The sequence below is a fragment of the Chrysoperla carnea genome, chromosome X, assembly GCF_905475395.1.
Source record: "Chrysoperla carnea chromosome X, inChrCarn1.1, whole genome shotgun sequence".
NCBI classification, from domain to species: domain Eukaryota; kingdom Metazoa; phylum Arthropoda; class Insecta; order Neuroptera; family Chrysopidae; genus Chrysoperla; species Chrysoperla carnea.
This window is the reverse complement of record NC_058342.1, coordinates 19,523,800-19,543,215: the sequence shown is the minus strand read 5'-3', so window position 1 is coordinate 19,543,215 and position 19,416 is coordinate 19,523,800. Positions and strand designations below refer to the sequence as shown.

Sequence of the window (19,416 nt, the reverse complement as noted above, 5' to 3'; positions counted from 1 at the left end):
GGAAGCGTAAATGAACTAATAATGGTTAATTTTATGAATACCTTTATCAAAATTTTGTTTGTAGCATCAATATTTCTAAGCGTTACAAACTTGGGATTCAACTTAATATACTCCTACTACTATAATATATTATATCTTTAGGGTACAAAAACCAAATAAAATCATTTTTAACAACAAGTTTTTAAGAAAAGGGAGCCTATACGATGAAAGGGGAAAAACTAGTAGAAAAAGAAATTTTTGGTAAGGTCCCCAAACAAAAACACAAAAAAAAGTTTACGGTTCTCACCAATATTAATCCGGATTCGACTGTTTGTGACCCTCCAAAATTCAACTCTAAATCCACGACTGTTTTCAGGTAAATTAAAGGTAAAATATGTATAATTTTTAAATAAAAATAAACTATCGCATTTTATTTCATATATTTTTACTTTTCCCATTCTCCATAAAGCAACTTGTCCCTCTTTTTAACATTGACTGGCGACGCCCTTGAGCTTTAAAAAAAAAACTATTTAAATTAAAGTTAAAACCTTAATAAATTATTGAAAACAAAATAAACCCGTTGTGTCTGGCTAATTAAGTATGTATGAGCAGGGTAGTGAGGACACAAATTTAAAAATATACTCTCTTTCAATTTTGCTGGTAATTTTCAAAATAAAGATAGTTGAAAATTTTGTTTAATTATTTAGTTTTGGATATTTCGAAAACCAAGGCAGATATCGACAAATTTTATTCTTATTTATCATCTACATTCATGAAGTTTTAAAAAAATTATAAATGTGAAAGTAAGCATGTTTGTTTGTTTGTTTGTTAAGCTTTCACACTAAAACTAGCGAAGGGTTTTTATTAACTGCACATTAGTATAGCTCATACATCAGAATAACACATGAGCTATTATTTATAAAGATATATTTTTAAAAAATTAAAAAAATTAAAAAATTAAATTTAATCTGGCATTAACTATTTTAAATTTTTACAGGAATCTTTAATTTATGGTTCAACATGATGATTATAGATGGAGAAGATGTATGATCATCATTTTGAACCATAAATTAAAGAATTCTGTAAAAATTTAAAATGGGAAACGTCAAACAAATCATGGCCAACTATTCTGAAATACTCAAGGAATTATGACTATTTTACATTTAACAAAATTGAAAACTGAGCATTCAAGAGAGGGTGAAGGCTATAAAACGGTGGTTTTTAATTTTAAGCCCAGTGAAGCGGGGCCTAGTAGCTATATAAATATACTTTTGGAATATAATACCATATATTTTACAGTCCCTTTTATGTCAGTAGAATCGACTTTGACTGTATATAACCCTATTCTTTGTAACTAAATACATAACTGTTTATGTATTTTTACCGTTAATAATATAAAAAAACATATTTAATGGGAAAATAACAGGTGTATTCCCAAACAGTATTACCAAACCACAGTAAATCATTTTTATCACACGATATTTAATTGTACAGAATGCATCAAATAAAATATTACATAATTTATATACATGATAGTTCTTAATACATGATATTAAAGTAAACAGTGTCGGTTTTAGAGTAAGTTATATTGAAAGAACACTCAATAGATCTTCAACTCAAAAGATGTCGCCTCATTAGCTCAGTTGGTTAAGGCGTAACCAATTCCGTCTGCGGTATGCATAAGGTAGCGGGTTCAATTCCCAACAAAATTAATTTAATTAATAGTTGTGATGGGCTGGTGTAGTCTATGGTATATGCATGAAGGAGGTGCACTCAGCCTCTGAAATTGAGGAGCTGATAAAAGAAATTATCAAAGAAAAGGTGGTAAAACTCATACATGGTATCACAATGGGCTCTAGAGCCTAAGTGTGTCCTTCCTGGACAGCCAATATAACCTAACCTAACTCAAAAGATAGAGCGGATTCAAGACGCGCAGTTTTATTGGTGTTTGCTAGGTTGATTAAAGCGAAATTTTGGTAGTTTTTTTAAGTAAATGCTATAAAACATGTAAAAAAAAATCGAATCTTCAAATAAATCACCTTCCAAGTGTGATGAAATGAGTTAATTGGGGATGACCGATAGACAAAGTATAAAGAGAAGCGTAGGAATGAAATAGGCTGCTTGAACAATGAATTCGCATAATTACAAATTATTAAAAAGAAAAATTTACTCTAATTTTGATTATGCACATAAGGTGGTATAAGCATGATTGTTAAAGATGCAGATCAAAACTGCTAGCATTAAATCCTCATTAGTATTTTGTGAAGGTAGAAGAATAATGAATTAAAAACAAGTGAAGAAAAAATTGACTGAGCTAATTTTTGAAATACCCTGTACAGAAAGTGTTGAATGCCAGTGCTTAAAAGATCAGCAGAAGTATGGCGACCATTCGGCCGCCAATTATATCGTTTTTAAAAGTACTTTCTAGAATTGTTTTCCGTTTTTTCTAGAATATTTCACAAGACCACTAGTTGAAGCTACTTGCAAATTTTTCAACTAACTAATTTCTATAGTTTTGGAGAAAATGGACACAAAAGTTTGTTCTTAGTTTGAGCTCTCACGGGTAAACAATGATGGTCATGGAAAAATAATAAAAACAAAACCTTGACCCTGTTACTAATTTACTTTTTGAGTAATTGTGTTGACAGACGGACAATTTTCTTATTTCAAGAAAAATATTCTTGGTTTTAGGAATTTTTCTTGAGTTGAGAAATTCTTTTTTTTTTCTTTTCGCCCTTAACTAATAATCCTTAATCATTTTATTCATAAAATAAAATTTGTTGAACTTTTTTATAAAATGAAATATGTTTAAAAGTAAATATAAATTTAATTTGCAATTCATTACAGCTTGTATCACGATCAATTATTTGCGTGAAAATTGCACGCGACAAAATATATGGGAAGCACACTATGGAATGTACATTGAAAAGTTTAAAGGAAAAAATATTAAAAAATATACCTTTTTTCTTATACCTTATCTCATGGTGGACTTAAAGTCATGCAGACAATCTAATATACTGCGATGAACGCATTAATTAAAACATTTTATGAAAGTGAAAACCAAAATTTTATTTCAGCCTCCAAAATTTCTAACCGTTATTGAGTTTAATCCTAAATAAGCACAGCCGGCACATATTTAATATACAGGGTGGGCCATTTTAATCTATACACTTAAATATTTCTTTTTGTAGTTAATAAATAAAAAAATAACTTAAACGAAAGTTTGATGGGGGCCATCATGTTCTGACATGAGATTGAACCTAGTTCTCCGAGTTTCCCTAATAGCCAATTTAGATCCTAAGCAGTAAGAGCTAGAAAAACACTTTAAGTTAGAAAGTTGATTCTCATAAAAAAACTAACAATTTTTGTTTTAAACCTTTTTTCGAAAAACGTCTGCTTTTGTTATATATAATATGTTATATAATTTATATATATAATACAAATATAATTTATATATAAAATATAAGTATCACAAAACTAATATAATTTTTGTGCCATAAATAATAAAGTCCCTTAAAAAAAGATTCCAAAAACATCGATTTTTGGTTAAAAACAAAACAAAAACTCTTTAATCACAAGACTATTAAGATTCTTGCGCGGATTTGGAGAGTTTTCGTAGAGTACCGATTAAATATTCTATTCAATTCAAATTATTCATTCTTTCTTTAAAAAATATAAAAATAATGATGTGTTTGGTCTGAGAAACAGAGGTTAAGCCCCCTTATTATTATTATTAATATTATTAAATTTGAAAATAACGAACTCATGTCTGCCAAGGAGGGAGAGAGGATACAGGATTTACACCCCAGACCCACCCATCTCCTTGAGAGACATAAATATTCACATGGCAACTACGTCTTTTGAAGAAAGTTCACTGACTTGAGGTCATGTAGTCTGTACGTCCGTCAGTCCACGCGATGTCCTTAGGTCCGTCTGTTTTCCGAGTCAGGGGTACGTTAGTCTGTCTGATGTCCTGGTCGAGCAGGCTCCGTCCCTGCACCTTAGCGATGTGGAACCTACTAAAAGAAAAATAAAAGACACTTCAAGGGCTGTTACTTGAAGACAGTCTGGCGCGATCTCAACGTACGAAGGGTGTCTATGATGACAGCCTTCTACAGACCGGAATTTGAGGAAGATTCGTGTCTAGGGTGGGACGAATTTCTCCAAGGCAACCGGTAACCAGAACAACCATTTTGACTGAGTAGCCAGGATTTAGTTGTCGTAGTTCTTGTAAAATATCAATATATGGAGTCCGTTTTTGCTCTTCCTTCGAAACTATGTTCGATTCTACGGGCGCAGAGAGCTCGATGGCGTACATAGTCTTGAATGAGATATCCTAGAGCACTATATTAGGCTTAGAAGCGGATTATTATTTTGTCATAAAAAAGGGATAGGGAAAATACAAGGAAGGAAGAGGTAAGCAATTATGGCGGACTTCCTTTGGAACTATCCCCATATTAACCTTTTTGCAAACCTAATGGAAAGCCATAAAAAACCATAGGCACCTGATACTGAAGATCCAATGAGTTTAATATTGAAACAAACTGTATTTAGGAACAACCTGTATTTAAATTATAAAATAATCATAAATAATATAATTAATATATGTGGTAGTTATAACCACCAAAGAATCGCAGCAATCCTGTTATAACATTGTAAGATTTGTAACCTAAAGGGTAAATAATTCGTCAATAATGTGCTAACAAACACAATTTTCATATTAGGGTTAAATTATTCTATATTGAATATAGTTTAGTTGTTTCTACTAACACTATAGGCAATAGGCAAATGTTTCAAATAGTTAATTTTAGGTATAGTAAGCGAGGGGGTGGGGATGGATGACACAATTTTAAAGGGTTAGATTATGGGTATTGGATCTATGGGTATGTAGGTGTGTGGTTATGTTTTTAGGTGGATGAGAGTTGTTCAATAAATGTGTAGGACTAAGTTTTACAACAGAGAAATTCAGAATGAGCAACATATTGTTGTAAAATACGGTATGTACTTGATCAATTGATTACCTATGGAATATACAACATTTGTCAAAACTATATAATAGACACGAGTATTCAGTACGGGTAAGTCGTGTACCTATGGACGACTATACCTGTGGACTGTATCCACATCTAGAAATCGTGAGCTCTATCTGATAAGGGGAAGGCACTTATAGTAGCTTTTTTCAAAATTTCAACAAAATTTTACCAGTTGTGATTAAATTACTATTTATATAATTTACTTCATAGTCCCATTCAGTTATAATAATAATATGGGATTTAACCTTCGTTTTTGTAACATACGCCTTATCACAGGGGCCACCCACATCATTATTTGTTAATCTTTATTTATTATATTACATTAATTTTTACAATTACATTTATGATGTGGGTGGAATCGGTTTCTTCGTTCTTATCCAAGCGACGACAATGTGATTAGTTCCAAAGACCCCAATAATTATAATTGTTCACACTGGCGCTGCCTGGGCTCGAACCCTCAACCTAAGTCTAAATAGTCAGACGGCCAGAGACCAACGCCTTAGACCGCTCGGCCATTTAGATCTTTCCCATTCGTTAAGTGAATGAAAATGAATTGAAAATGGCTTTTAGAAGCCATTTAGCATCTCATCTTGTGGGGCCCTTTTGGGTGCAGCAAATCCAAATATTTATTCTATTTTCTTAAGAATACAAATTTGAACTTGTGCAGAAAAAGTGTGATTTGGGAAACTTCAGCGGTTTTTCCACAATTGTTGCAATTGATCCGAAAACTATGCATTTTAAAGAAAAAACAGATAAGTCGACAGATTTTACACATTATTTTTGTCTTATCTTTTATATTTCCTGAAAAATCTATATCAAGACACAAATTTCCGAGTTATTAGTGTTTTATTTTTCTTTAAATTATGCTTTTTAAGGAAAAAATACTTTGCATAGAAGTTGTAAAGCATAAAATTTCCTACCGATTTGTATATTATGATTATTTCTAGTCTTCCGCATTGACCAAATAAACAATATGAGCACGAATGAGCCCCAATTTTGTGCATAGAGAAAATTATTTCACTGATTAAATTTAACAAAAAACAAGTGAAAACAAACAATTGACTGAGTTAATTGTTGAAATACCATGCATAGTCAGTTTTTATTTATCACATTACACATACAAACATGTCACACATACATAACTGATAATCAAGTATAGTACATATTATAAAATTTCCGCCTAATTGGCGCCCTCACGGGTAAACAGTGATGTTTACGAAAAAATGTTTCAAACAAAAGTTGTTTATTTTTCTATAAGGAACATTTTTTACATTTACTTTTTTGTTCTATCTCTAACGGTTTACAACATGGGTCCTACGGACCCAAGACCCAATTGACCTATGCTGCTCATTTACGAACTTGACCTCACTTTTTACGTCCTGAGTACGCTGTAAAAATTTCAGCTCGATATCTTTTTTCGTTTTTGAGTTATCGTGTCTACAGACGAACGGACGGACGGGCGGACAACCGGAAATGGACTAATTAGGTGATTTTATGAACACCTATGACAAAATTTTTTTCGTAGCATCATTATTTTTAAGCGTTACAAACTTGGGACTAAACCTAAATATACTATGTATATATACATGGTATAAAAAAAAAACAAACAGTTTAAAGTTAAATATTATCAAAATTTCACTAAAAAAAACAAAAACACTAGAGCATTTCAAATAATTAAACAATTGACATAGTATCTCTTTACAGCACCATTATTTCTTCACACTATGCTTGTTTTAAGAATTGAAATATTATTAAATTAATTTAAAATTACATTTATATTTTATTAAAATGTAATCCATGATACAATATGTAGTATACCGTGACTTACACTCTAATTTAATCAACTGCCACTAATTGTACCTGGGGCACTCCTTTCTACATATCATGTTTACAGTTCGCTCTAGGTAACAGCATCATACCTGCGACATGTGACTGAAAGATTAAAATCTTTTCAATTTTCTGTTATAGACAACTTGTATATACGCTGTCAATTTGGAGCTTAGTTTGAATAAACCAATCATAATAAGGTATAGACGCTTTCTCCCAAGCATTCTCTTATAAGTTATTAGCGCCTGAATTTCATCACTAATATAAGAACCGTTTAAAATATCTCCGCAAAAATACCAATTTGAAAATCCCGCTAATGCACTTTATTTCGTTATCTACGATATACTTATATCACGCCAGCTGTTTAATCAAAACTGGCAAAGCCACGCGGAATTCAGACTATACAATACATACAAAGCGAACCATGTACAATGCATGAACGTGCCAATAGATGTCAGGAAGAGTCATATTTTGCAGTTGATGTTTCAGTTTTTCAATTTCATGAAAATCATTGGAGCCATTTCCGAGATCGTAAATATATATAAGAATTTATCATTTAAATATACAAAATTTTCAGTGATCAATGATATAAGACGTAGTTATGCTCCAAGGTAAATCTTTTATAATTTTCTACGCCAAAATTATACTTATGTTTAAAACAAAAAATGGCATGCCCACGAATAAGCAGTGATTTAGGTAGAATGTGATTAAAATCTTAAAACACAATCGTAAACTTGTATACAAAATAAATTTTTAACAGAAAATCAAAATTGTTTCCTTTTTTCACTAAAAAAATGTTATCTCTGTTTTACTTGAAAACAAAAACACACATGGATAACAATTCTCTTAGTTGCTTGCCTTCTAAAGAGTAAATTTTGTCTTTGTATAGTTAGTGTCTCAAAGATGATATCTTACAAGAAACTGGGAAAATGATTCAATGTACATTGTCATCAAGGTACAATAGCTTATCCTCTCTGCTATAACCAATTCATGGCTGCCTGAACTATTTAAATGATCCCTTATAAAGGAGTTCAACTATTATAGGATATGATAATGTAAAAGGCATGTTTTAACTATTTCCGATATATTTTCATTGTTTTATTGTTATGATTGTTCAATTTAATTATTGGTTCATGACTTTTACTGGTCTGTTATACAAAGTTTATGAATTTATAGAGTCAATCTATAAAGATAACTAATATAGTCAGCATACTATTTTTCATAAACACTACAAATGATTTCACAAAAGCTTTTATATATAGTTTGAATATTTGAGTGTGTACAAAATTATTACGTTTAGCTCCATCCGAAAAAATTTAAGAAACGCGTCTTAAAACATAGAAAAAAAGTTTAATACATTGATAAATTCAAACAATATTTATTCCAAATATCCAAATTTTTATGAAATTAATGTTTTAGGTTAGGCTACGTTATATTGGCTATCCGCAAAGGAAACACTTAGTTTATGGACCCCAATGTGATACCATATATGTGATTTACCACCTTTCCGCTGATAATTTAATTTATCAGCTCCTCAATTTCAGAGGCTGAGTGCACCTCCTTCATGCATATACCATGACCATATACTAAGCACACCGGAATTGGTAACGACTTAACCAACTGAGCTAATAGGGCGACAAATTACTGTTTTAAAAGAATAATTTTTTTGACTTAGCTTTTACCCTAGCGTATTTTGTCAATCAATTCAGGCTGTCGGTCGAAACACAAGGCATTAAAATTGCGTCCACAAAAAACTTGAAATTATATTGAAATTTTGGACTACAACTAAAAATATATACTACCGTGTTGTCTACCTTTATTTATTTTGCCTTTATCTATGCCATTCTCTATACCAAGCATTTTTTTTATAATTTCATGAATGTAGACGAAAAATAAGAATAAAGTTATTCCATATCTACCTTGGTTTTCGAAATATCGAAACCTAAATAATTAAATTTTCAGTTTTCGATATTTTGAAAATTACACCAGATATCAAAAAATCTTATTTATTTTATATTCATTTTATTCTTACTATTGTCAAGTTATAAGATAAATTCACCATCAAAATTTAAAAAATAAATTTTTTTAAATTTGTGTCCCCACTTCCTTGCTTATACATCCTTAATTGGTAGGGCACAATGTTTTTTTCTTTTTATTTCCATCGACTGAGGAAACAAAAAGAAATCCGTTTGGAGAAATCCATAAAAACATGTCATCCCCCTTGCAAGTCAATTATTTATTTAAGGTAGTACTATCGGTAATAGACTTTGCATTCAGCAATTTAATGAAACTTGGCATAGTTTTCCATTATTACATCATAATTAACCAGTTATTAAAAAATTTAACTGGCCCCTAAAAATTTAACCGGTTAATTATGATATAATAATGTACAACTATGCCAAGTTTCATTAAATTCTGAATGCAAAGTCTATTAACGATATTACTACCTTACGTATTTATGGGTAAAATTTAAGTCTTTTCGTTATTCCGTTACCTAATATCCCCATATTAGGTAACACCAGATGGCATGCAGTGGAAAAAATAAATAGTTTACAGAGTATAATATTAAATTAGTTAATTCTCATGCTATGATCTTGATGACTCTTAAAAAGAGAGAGAGTGTTTTGAAGCATCAATTATTTGAAAGTGTGCCAATGTTTTTCATTCTAAACAATAAAAAAACACTTGGGAAATATTAAGAATTGAATTAAATGTTTTCTTATAAAAAAAAAAGTTGAAAATGCAACAAAATGAAAATTATTTGGATATATTTTTTTTTATACCATGTATATGAAATATACCAAGGTATACTAAGTTTAGTCCCAAGTTTGTAACGCTTATAAATATTGATGATAACAACAAAATTTTGGTATAGGTGTTCATAAAATCACCTAATTAGTCCATTTCCGGTCGTCTATCTGTCCGTCTATCGTCTGTTATCACGATTGCTCAAAAACGATAAGAGATATCAAGCTGAAATTTTTATAGCGTGCTGAGGACGTAAAAAGTGAAGTCAAGTTCGTAAATGAGCTACATAGGTCAATTGGGTCTTGGGTCTGTAAAACAAATCTTGTCCACCGTTAGAGATAGAACAAAAGTTTAAATGTAAAAAACGTTTCTTATAAAAAAATAAACAACTTTTGTTTGAAACATTTTTTCATAAACATCACTGTTTACCCGTGAGAGTGCATATTATGCGCAAATTGTAGTATTATATGGGTATATCATTTATATGTGTGTGACGTGCATGTATGTGTTATGTGACAGAGTAATCAACACTGTCTTTACATGGTATTTCAACAGTTTACTCAGTTAATTGTTTGTTTGCACTTGTTTTATTTATTTTTTCAAAGGAAATTCTTATAGACTACACAATAAACTTTTCATTTCAATGTATTTTGACTTAAATTTCACGATGAAAAGTGTTTGTGAAAAACTGTAAACACTGAATTATTTATACATGAAGGGAAAGTGAAAACTTTTGACGTTAAGATATATTTATGTCACATAAAGTTTAAGCATTTTTGTTTTGTGTATTTTCCTATATTTTATCATTTTCACCGTTGGGATTCTATACCATTGAAAACAATTACGAAAACTGAACATAGAGATATCTTTGATGAATATGCCCTGAACAGTTGAAATTCATGTGGTAAGACAATTGAATTTTTTATGCATGGTTTATGAATTCACTACTCTATAGTATTTAACTATTTACTGATCAGTATTTTAGTAATGGTTTTTCAAAAGACTTTTACAACATTTTATTGTAACCTTTTAGTTTGTTGTCATCCCTTTTTAGTTGTTGCCACTTTAATCCTGCTGTTTTGTTGCTATTCTAGTTATAGGTACAGCGCAAGTGGAGACGCAACATGTTGAATTAAGGTTGTTGTCTCGGTACAATATAGTAAAAATGTTGTATACAACTTCACAGCAATAATATGTATCTGACGACATCTTTTGCCCACATACATATTCAAATGTAGTATTAGTTTTAACATGCTTTTAACAATACTGTAGTATACTGTATGTATTCTGTATGATAAATAATAATAATAAACATCTGTAATTCTGTACACTGAAAACAAAAATTCTAAATACCAACCGATATGAGATTGTCTCAATCTCATCGTGAGATAAAATATGGCGAATCGTGCCACCAATGTGATACAAGTTGACACAAACGCATGCGTTGTTTGTATGAAAGTAATATACTGCCTAAAAAATTTCAAATTTTGTTGTTTTGAAATGCAACATAGTTTTAAACAATCTTTTTTTGTTTGCTTCTACTACTTATAAATATTATAACAAAATAGTGATGTGATTGTTACAACTACATGAGTAGGTAAAAAAATTTATGGTTTATACCTGCTCATTGGTTTATTTATAAAAAAATTAGATTGTGTATTAAACAGTATTAAAAAGAAGTAAATAACGTTTATATTTATTCTGTTTATATAATATTTGAAACCAGATATTATTTTCAACCAAATTATTAACTGATTATTGAAGTATTTATTTTATAATTTGTATGGCATACTTTAATTTAAATGTTTATACTATACATATATGTAATATGCAAGGTATACTAAGTTTAGTCCCAAGTTTGTAACGCTTAAGAATATTGATGCTGTGAAGAAAATTTTGATTCGGTTGTCTGTCCGTCTGTCTGTCAACATGATACCTCAAAAACGAAAAAAGATATCAAGCTGAAATTTTAACAGCGTACTCAGGACGTAAGAAGAGAAGTTGAGTTCGTAAATGAGCAACATAGGTCAATTGGGTCTTGGGTCCGTAGGATCCATCTTATAAACCGTTAGAGATAGAACAAAAGTTTAAATGTAAAAAATATTCCTTATAAAAAAATAACCAACTTTTTACATCACTGTTTACCCGTGAGGGCGCAAATTAGACATAAATTGTATAGTATGTATTATATGGTGATATCATTTACGTATGTGAAACATGTATGTATGTGTATTAAGGTGATAGAGTAATCAACACTGTCTATGTACGGTATTTCAACAATTAACTCAGTCAATTGTTTGTTTTCACTTGTTTACTTTGTACTTTTAAAATTATGATTTTATAAATTTAAAAAATAATCCTCTCTTGGGAATGGAATTTTTTGTTCAAAATATCGTATCTCGAGCTATATTTATTTGTTAAAAAAATTATCCACAAAAAAATTCAATATCTCTACTCAGAAAATACGGATGAATGAAGGCTTTCTTTTTCATATCAGCTGAAAAGAGAAAACTCAACACCAGTATAATTTTTGGGACTGGCAACGTCGCCGCTAAACCGTTAGTTACCATTTTCTACCTTACTTTAAGGCATATTAACGAGTCCTAATCTTTAAAACTAATACTTTTTTTTTGTTCCAGGTAAGTTTTAAGAATTTTGTATTTACCAGCTCTTCCAAAATGTATGTAAGTTACAACTTATTATTAGAAAAAACTTATTTCGTGTAAAACTCAGCTTTTTTATAAGCTTTTATTTATGGTTACACTTGGAAACAATATTATGAGAAAAACTATCGAGAATCTGAATTTGATGGAAAATATAATACATGGTGATAAGAAATAAGTTAATTAAAATTTTTTAAAAATTAAAATTTTTTTCCTAGATAGACCGCTTACAGATACGTTTTCAAACTCTCATTTTAAACTTATTGAGAAGATCTTTATTAACAATTCATTTATTTGTCAACTTTCGATAACCTATTAATTAGCTGTTAATGTAACCGGCAATAAATAATTTCAAACCATAGTGATCAATATTACTATTTTCCTTTCAGGAAATGTATGTATAAATTCTTAAACAGGTTATTCGTCCAAGTCTACACTGAAAAAAAAATTCTTAATACCAACCTTTATGAGGTTATCTCAACCTCATCGCGAGATCATAAACAGCGAATGGTACCACGAATGTGATACAATTTATATTGATAATTTAACATACCATTTTCGATTGAATGTACGGTTTTTCAGTTATCCACAAAAAACTCTTTGGAATTTTCTACTAACAGATTATATAAGAATATAAAAAAATAATATAAAAATTTCATATTCGTAACAAAACGCGGCGAATTGTCCCAAAAACCATACCTCGGTCAGGGCGACCGAGCCCCCCTCCACAATTTCATTTTATATTTATAAAAAATATTTATTTATTAAAAATTATATAAGAAATACCAAATAAATTGTAAATGATATAAAAGTTTATAAATATCATATTAATTATTTTTTTTGTTTTTATAATTTTATAATAAAATATTAAATTATTAAATAATTGATTTAATCATATTATGATATAATTATTAATATTTACAGGAATAGAAATTAGAATTGTTGATTGTTTTCAAACAAAAAATAATATCATTTTAGTTTTGAGCTAACATCATTTTAATTTGAATGATTTCACCTTTTCATAATATTTTTTTAGGCCAAATTTTATTTGAATTTATTGTTTTCATTCGAGGACTCATAAATTAGAGAATAAGTAACATATATTCCTAATTTTAAAGAAATTTATTTTCTAACAACTGTTTTATACCATGTATATGGAATATATCAAAGTATACAAAGTTTAGTCTCAAGTTTGTAACGCTTAAAAATATTGATGCTACCAACAAAATTTTGGTATATTCATAAAATCGCCTAATTATTCCATTTCCGGTTGTCCGCCTGTCTGTGAAAACAATAACTCAAAAATGAAAAAAAAAATATCAAGCTGAAATTTTTACAGCGTACTCTGGACGTCAAATGTGAAGTCGTAAATGAGCAACATAGGTCCATTGGGTCTTGGGTACCCAGTTGTACACCGTTAGAGACAGAACAAAATTTCAAATATAAAATGGAACGGGTTTTGAATGTGTTGATTTGGATGATTTAGAACAGTTAATATTTAATGTGAACTGCTTGATAAAAATGCACTAGCATCATTTTACCCACTACCTTACAAGGTCGGTCGAAACGATCCCTTTTGAAAAATATTGAATAGTTCTTAAAATTTGAAGAGATCAGAAGAAATTTACATTTCAATATTGTAACATTTAAATAAAGAATTCGACGAAATATTTCGACGTTATACATATGTCGAATAGTTTGTCTATAAATTATATTTTTTCATAGGAGGATTACCTCAGACCACCTTCCTCTACATATGGTCAAAATAGGGTATTCCACTATTTTTGACAAAGTATTTCAAAATGTTGATTTTGCTAATAAAAAGCCACCAAAAATTTATTTCGGAAAAATACACACGCTTTCTTGCCAAAAACTTAAATTAAATTTTAAATCTTTTTAAACTGTCAAAAACGCGGGCATCAAATTTGATGACATAATATGGGTATCACTTTACGAAATAACACAAATAATTTTGACAGATATATTCATAGAGATCTGATTATAATAAATATAAATACTTATCTATGTATATATTATACCCAACTGTCTACACTGAACTAACTGATGGTCTATGACTCATACCGCTATGACATCACAGCAGGGCTTACCCGCGTTTTAGGTCACGTGATATACAGTTTAAAAATTACGATTTTTAATTTTAATATTTTAAAAGAAAAAAGTGTTTTTATGACTCGAAATCAGAATATTTAAGTATATTTTTACATAAATTTTAACTTTTTTCAAATTTTATGATTTATTTTTGACTAACGATAATACCCTATTGCTACTTTTAAACGTAGTTTTTTGAGGACAAAATCTCCATTGTTTGTACTAACGTAGTGAGGCTTGACGATAATTACTCAAACATCGCTACATGTAGGTATTTGAGTAGATACATCATAAATAAAACATGCCTATTATTTAAAATATTTCATGTAATTAGTATATATGAAAGTTACATGAATATTTTCCATAAATTTTTAATGAGAAAGTATGTGTGATATCAGATGGTATGGTAAACATACATGTACATAATATTAGATTGCATAATATAAATAAATTATTAACATATATGAAATAATATGCATTTGAAAATTGGTCCAATTTTAATAAAATAGTTGGTAAACTAAATTAGTTGTAATGCAGCCGAATATCCAATGCTTCGGTTTGGTCACGTTTCATTGATAGTGGAAGTGTTAAACATTAGCCACTGATAAGCCAACATTAAACACGATACCAGCTTATATATATATATATATATATATATATATATAATACAGTACGTTTACGTCCAGATTCACTCCTGAATGAAGTTAGAGGCTTTCCGAACTTTCTATTGACTTCGTTTTAATGAAGTTGAATTGTCCGCGGTATGCTGTAGGTAGCGGGTTCGATTCCCGCCGTCGCAACAAAATTGATTTAATTAATAGTTGTGATGGGCTGGTGTAGTGCATGGTATATGCATGAAGGTGGTGCAATCAGCCTCTGAAATTGAGGAATCAGCAGAAAGGTGGTAAAACACATATATGATATCACAATGGGCTCTATAGCCTAAGTGTGTCCTTCATGGACAGCCAATGTAATCTAACCTAAACTAAACTAATGGAGTTGAATTAGTAACGGATGTACGAGCAGTTGCGTGCAATACATATAGACAGAAAGACACTGGCTACCCTACATAATTCAGACAAAAATATATAATCTTGTTCTGATATGTAATATTATTTATCTACGAGTACTATCAATAAACACAAAATCTTAACGGGTATCGTCTATTTATCTATACGGCATACATTAAATTTTAAGTAACGTCGCATGCGCTAGCGCTGCTGAGTGCCTCCAGACAAAGATACGAACTATTCTTGTCTAAATCTTCATATGTAAAATGTCATACATACGAATGCATAGAAGGACAGACTTTAAGACAGTGTCTTTTACAACACGACAAACTACGACACAAACCGGAGTAGCTTCGTTCCTTGTTCATTTTAATACACCTACACTACAAGTATTTGAATGATCAGTTGTGAGTTGATCTCCATAATTTATAACGATTAGTGATCTACGTGATTACTTTTTTGTCTTATTGGTTTTATGCTGAACCGAGTCGAATATTGATTGTTTTGATTTGTTTGTGGTTATATTATCAGGTGTTTAACTTTTTTACGTTGATAATAGAGAAAAATGGATAATATTCACTGCAAAACTTGTTCAGATGGTGTGTGTAAAGAAAAAAAATTATACGTTGTCAAAACCATCTTTCGATCACAAAAAACCAGTGATCGTGAATAGTCGTTGTACACCGGATTTTCAATTAATACAAACTTAGGTTGCAAACACAGCAATCGGTTGTTTTGTTTCCCTTGTCAACTAAGTATTTGTCAACAATAAAACTATCTGGAATGATACCGGTTACAACAATGTTCATAATTTTTCTACGACCGCAAAAAAACACAATTATTCTGAAAAACACTTAGAAGGTTCCCTTAAGTATCACACCTTTGGAAAAAATGCGTATATGCAGTCAATTTGTGGATATTTGTAGTTACGATGAACCAAAACCAACATGTAGTATTTTCGATTATGTAGTAGCTTTTAAAAATTTCTGCATACCCTGTTTCTGCATACAATTTTGGATAAAAGGCTTAAATTTTTATACCATGTATATATGAAATATACATATTATACCATGTATATATGAAATATACATAGTATATTAAGTTTAGTCCCAAGTTTGTAACGCTTAAAAATAATGATGCTAGGAAAAAAATTTTGTCATAGGTGTTCATAAAATCACCTACTTAGTCCATTTCCGGTTGTCCGTCCGTCCGTCCGTCTGTGGACACGATAACTCAAAAACGAAAAAAGATATCGAGCTGAAATTTTTACAGCGTACTCAGGACGTAAAAAGTGAGGTCAAGTTCGTAAATGAGCATCATAAGTCAATTGGGTCTTGGGTCCGTTAGAGATAGAACAAAAGGTTAAATGTAAAAAATGTTCCTTATCAAAAATTAAACAACTTTTGTTTGAAGCATTTTTTCGTAAACATCACTGTTTACCCGTGAGGGCGCCAATTAGGCGGAAATTTTATAATATGTACTATACTTGATTATCAGTTATGTATGTGTCACATGTTTGTATGTGAAATGTGATAAAAAAATCAACACTGACTATGCATGGTATTTCAACAATTAACTCAGTCAATTGTTTGTTTTCACTTGTTTTTATATAGAGTTGGACTAAGTCTAAATTAATTCTGAAAATTTTATAGGAGATTGCTCGATTATTGAAATAAATTTTCGATATCTGGAGTAATTTACAAAATATCGAAAATTTTGTTTAATTATTTTGCATTTTCTTAATATTTAAACACCTTATAGGCTATTCACAAATAAGCGTACTGTATGTGGAGGTATGTATATTACAGCATCCCCACTCATGCCCCTACTATTACTACAAATTCAATACAACAACGCCCTGCCAGTTAGCTATCATTGTGGACGGTATGTATCAAGTATTATTTTATATGTTATAAAATTTGTATATAGTGTGTGCTGGGCTTGTTATTATATATTATATATTGTTGTCTTTTTTTGTTAAACATGGTGCTTTTTATGGTATTTCGAGCTAAATCTAGTGGCGGCTTTCTAATCTCTAAGTACATTGTAGGCTTAGGAGGATACTAATAGTTTTTGTATAAAAAAAATATAGTATATTAAAACATATATATAAATGCTTAAGGTATTTCCAGCATGGTATTTGCAGTTTCTATGTTAAAGCAATGGTACAATTTTTTTTTCGACAGAATTTAACGAAAAATTAAATTTAAGAATTTAATAATGCTTACTATTAATTCCCAAAGTTTCAGAAATTTTGACCGTTTAAAATGGGAAATAATTATGCCAACGTCCCAATTTCGATCAATTTACGTCAAAATTAATATCTCGAAAGTGAAAATTAATTTCTAAATTTTTTTTTTAGAATTGTATTGTATAAACATTTTTTTTTTACTTTTTCTTCAATATATAATAATATCATAAAAAATAGTTGGAGAGATCGGACATTTTACATGCTTTAAATGGGACATGAACCTCAAAATCGCGAACTTTGTCTTTAAATATCTCGCGATCTAAACGGTCAAAAATTATGAAATTTTAGGAATTCATAAATAAAGCTATTATAAACCCGAGAAAAAAAATTCGGCCAAATCTGTCGAAAAGTGATTTCATGTTGGTACTACCTTAAGGTAGTAAACCAACTTTTTTACAGAATGAAATAAAATTTTTAGTAGATGTTAATAATAATCGCCCTCGTTGATAATTGCGAAATTCCAAATGATTTAGGTTAGGTTAGGTTATACCGACTGTCCACGAAAGACACACTTATACTATACTAGCGACCCGCCCCTGCTTCGCACGGGTGCAATGCTGATACTAAATACACTACAGAAAAACTGTGAACATTGTATATAAAAACATAGCGGCCCGCTCTGGCTTCGCACGGGTATAAAATATATAGCCTATGTGATTAAAATCGATGCAGTAGTTTTGATTTATTCATTACTGCCCGTGGCCCGCACGCGTTAAATTTGGAGTAAAACAATCCCCCTCTCCCTATACCATGAATATTTCCTGCTATCTTTGGAATATCTAAATTCATACACTACATTTTTACTTGTTTACTTTTTACATTTTTAACTATTAACCTCAAAAATAGCAGTACTTCTCCACTATTTAATGGATGTTATTATACATATAAACCTTCCTCTTGAATCACTCTATCCATTAAAAAAACAGCATCAAAATCCGTTACGTAGTTTCAAAGATTTAAGCATACAAAGGGACATAGGGACATAGGGACAGACAAAGCGACTTTGTTTTATACTATGTATGTGTTTTACCACTTTCTCAGCTCATAATTTCGTTTATCAGCTCCTCCATTATTTTAAGAGAGTGAGTGCATCTTCTTTATGCATGTACCTTGCATTACACCAGCCCATCAAAAATATTAATTAAAATAATTTTCATTGTTTCGGCGAGAATCAAACCTGCTACCCTAGGCATACCAATTGGCTAAAACGGACACATTTCAAATCATATTTAACAACTTTTGTACAGATTTTCTCAAAAACAACTTATTAATACCCCAATTTATTACGAATTTTTTGATACCAAGAAAACGGTTCTTACTCGTCTTGTTAAAAAGAAAAACAAACAACAATTTATAAATATGCAGTGTGCACAATTTGATACGATATTTAAGTACACGCCTGCTCTCACAAATAGTGTACGATTATAGCAGCATGTTTAAATGCGCTTACCTATGACGGTCATTATAATTTAATTGAAACCCAAGGTTAAGAGCTTATCGAGGGAAATTTCTAACTGATTGACAGGATAACAGTACGACTTTACTTCCCGAGATAAAAAGGGAAGCTCATTTTTTCGTATATCCTCTTCAAAATTTTTCATACTCTATATTTTGGATAAATTAATGAAATATTTGTTGTCGTCATAGCGAGCCTATAATATAAAATGTCATGTTTGTTTTTGAACTTTTTAACTAACGCCCGAAATTAACCCTTGGAAATTCGATTGTTTATACAATTCATTCATGATTGGATCACTAAATTCCTTATAAGTACTAAGTATTTTTGTCAAGTAGAT

General features: G+C 30.2%; 1 protein-coding gene across 1 annotated transcript in view; it reads right to left on the bottom strand.

The window, feature by feature from the left end:
* The window catches only part of LOC123302995 (facilitated trehalose transporter Tret1-like), a 103,825-nt gene that overhangs the window by 66,612 nt on the left and 17,797 nt on the right, over positions 1-19,416 (bottom strand). The window lies entirely within an intron of this gene.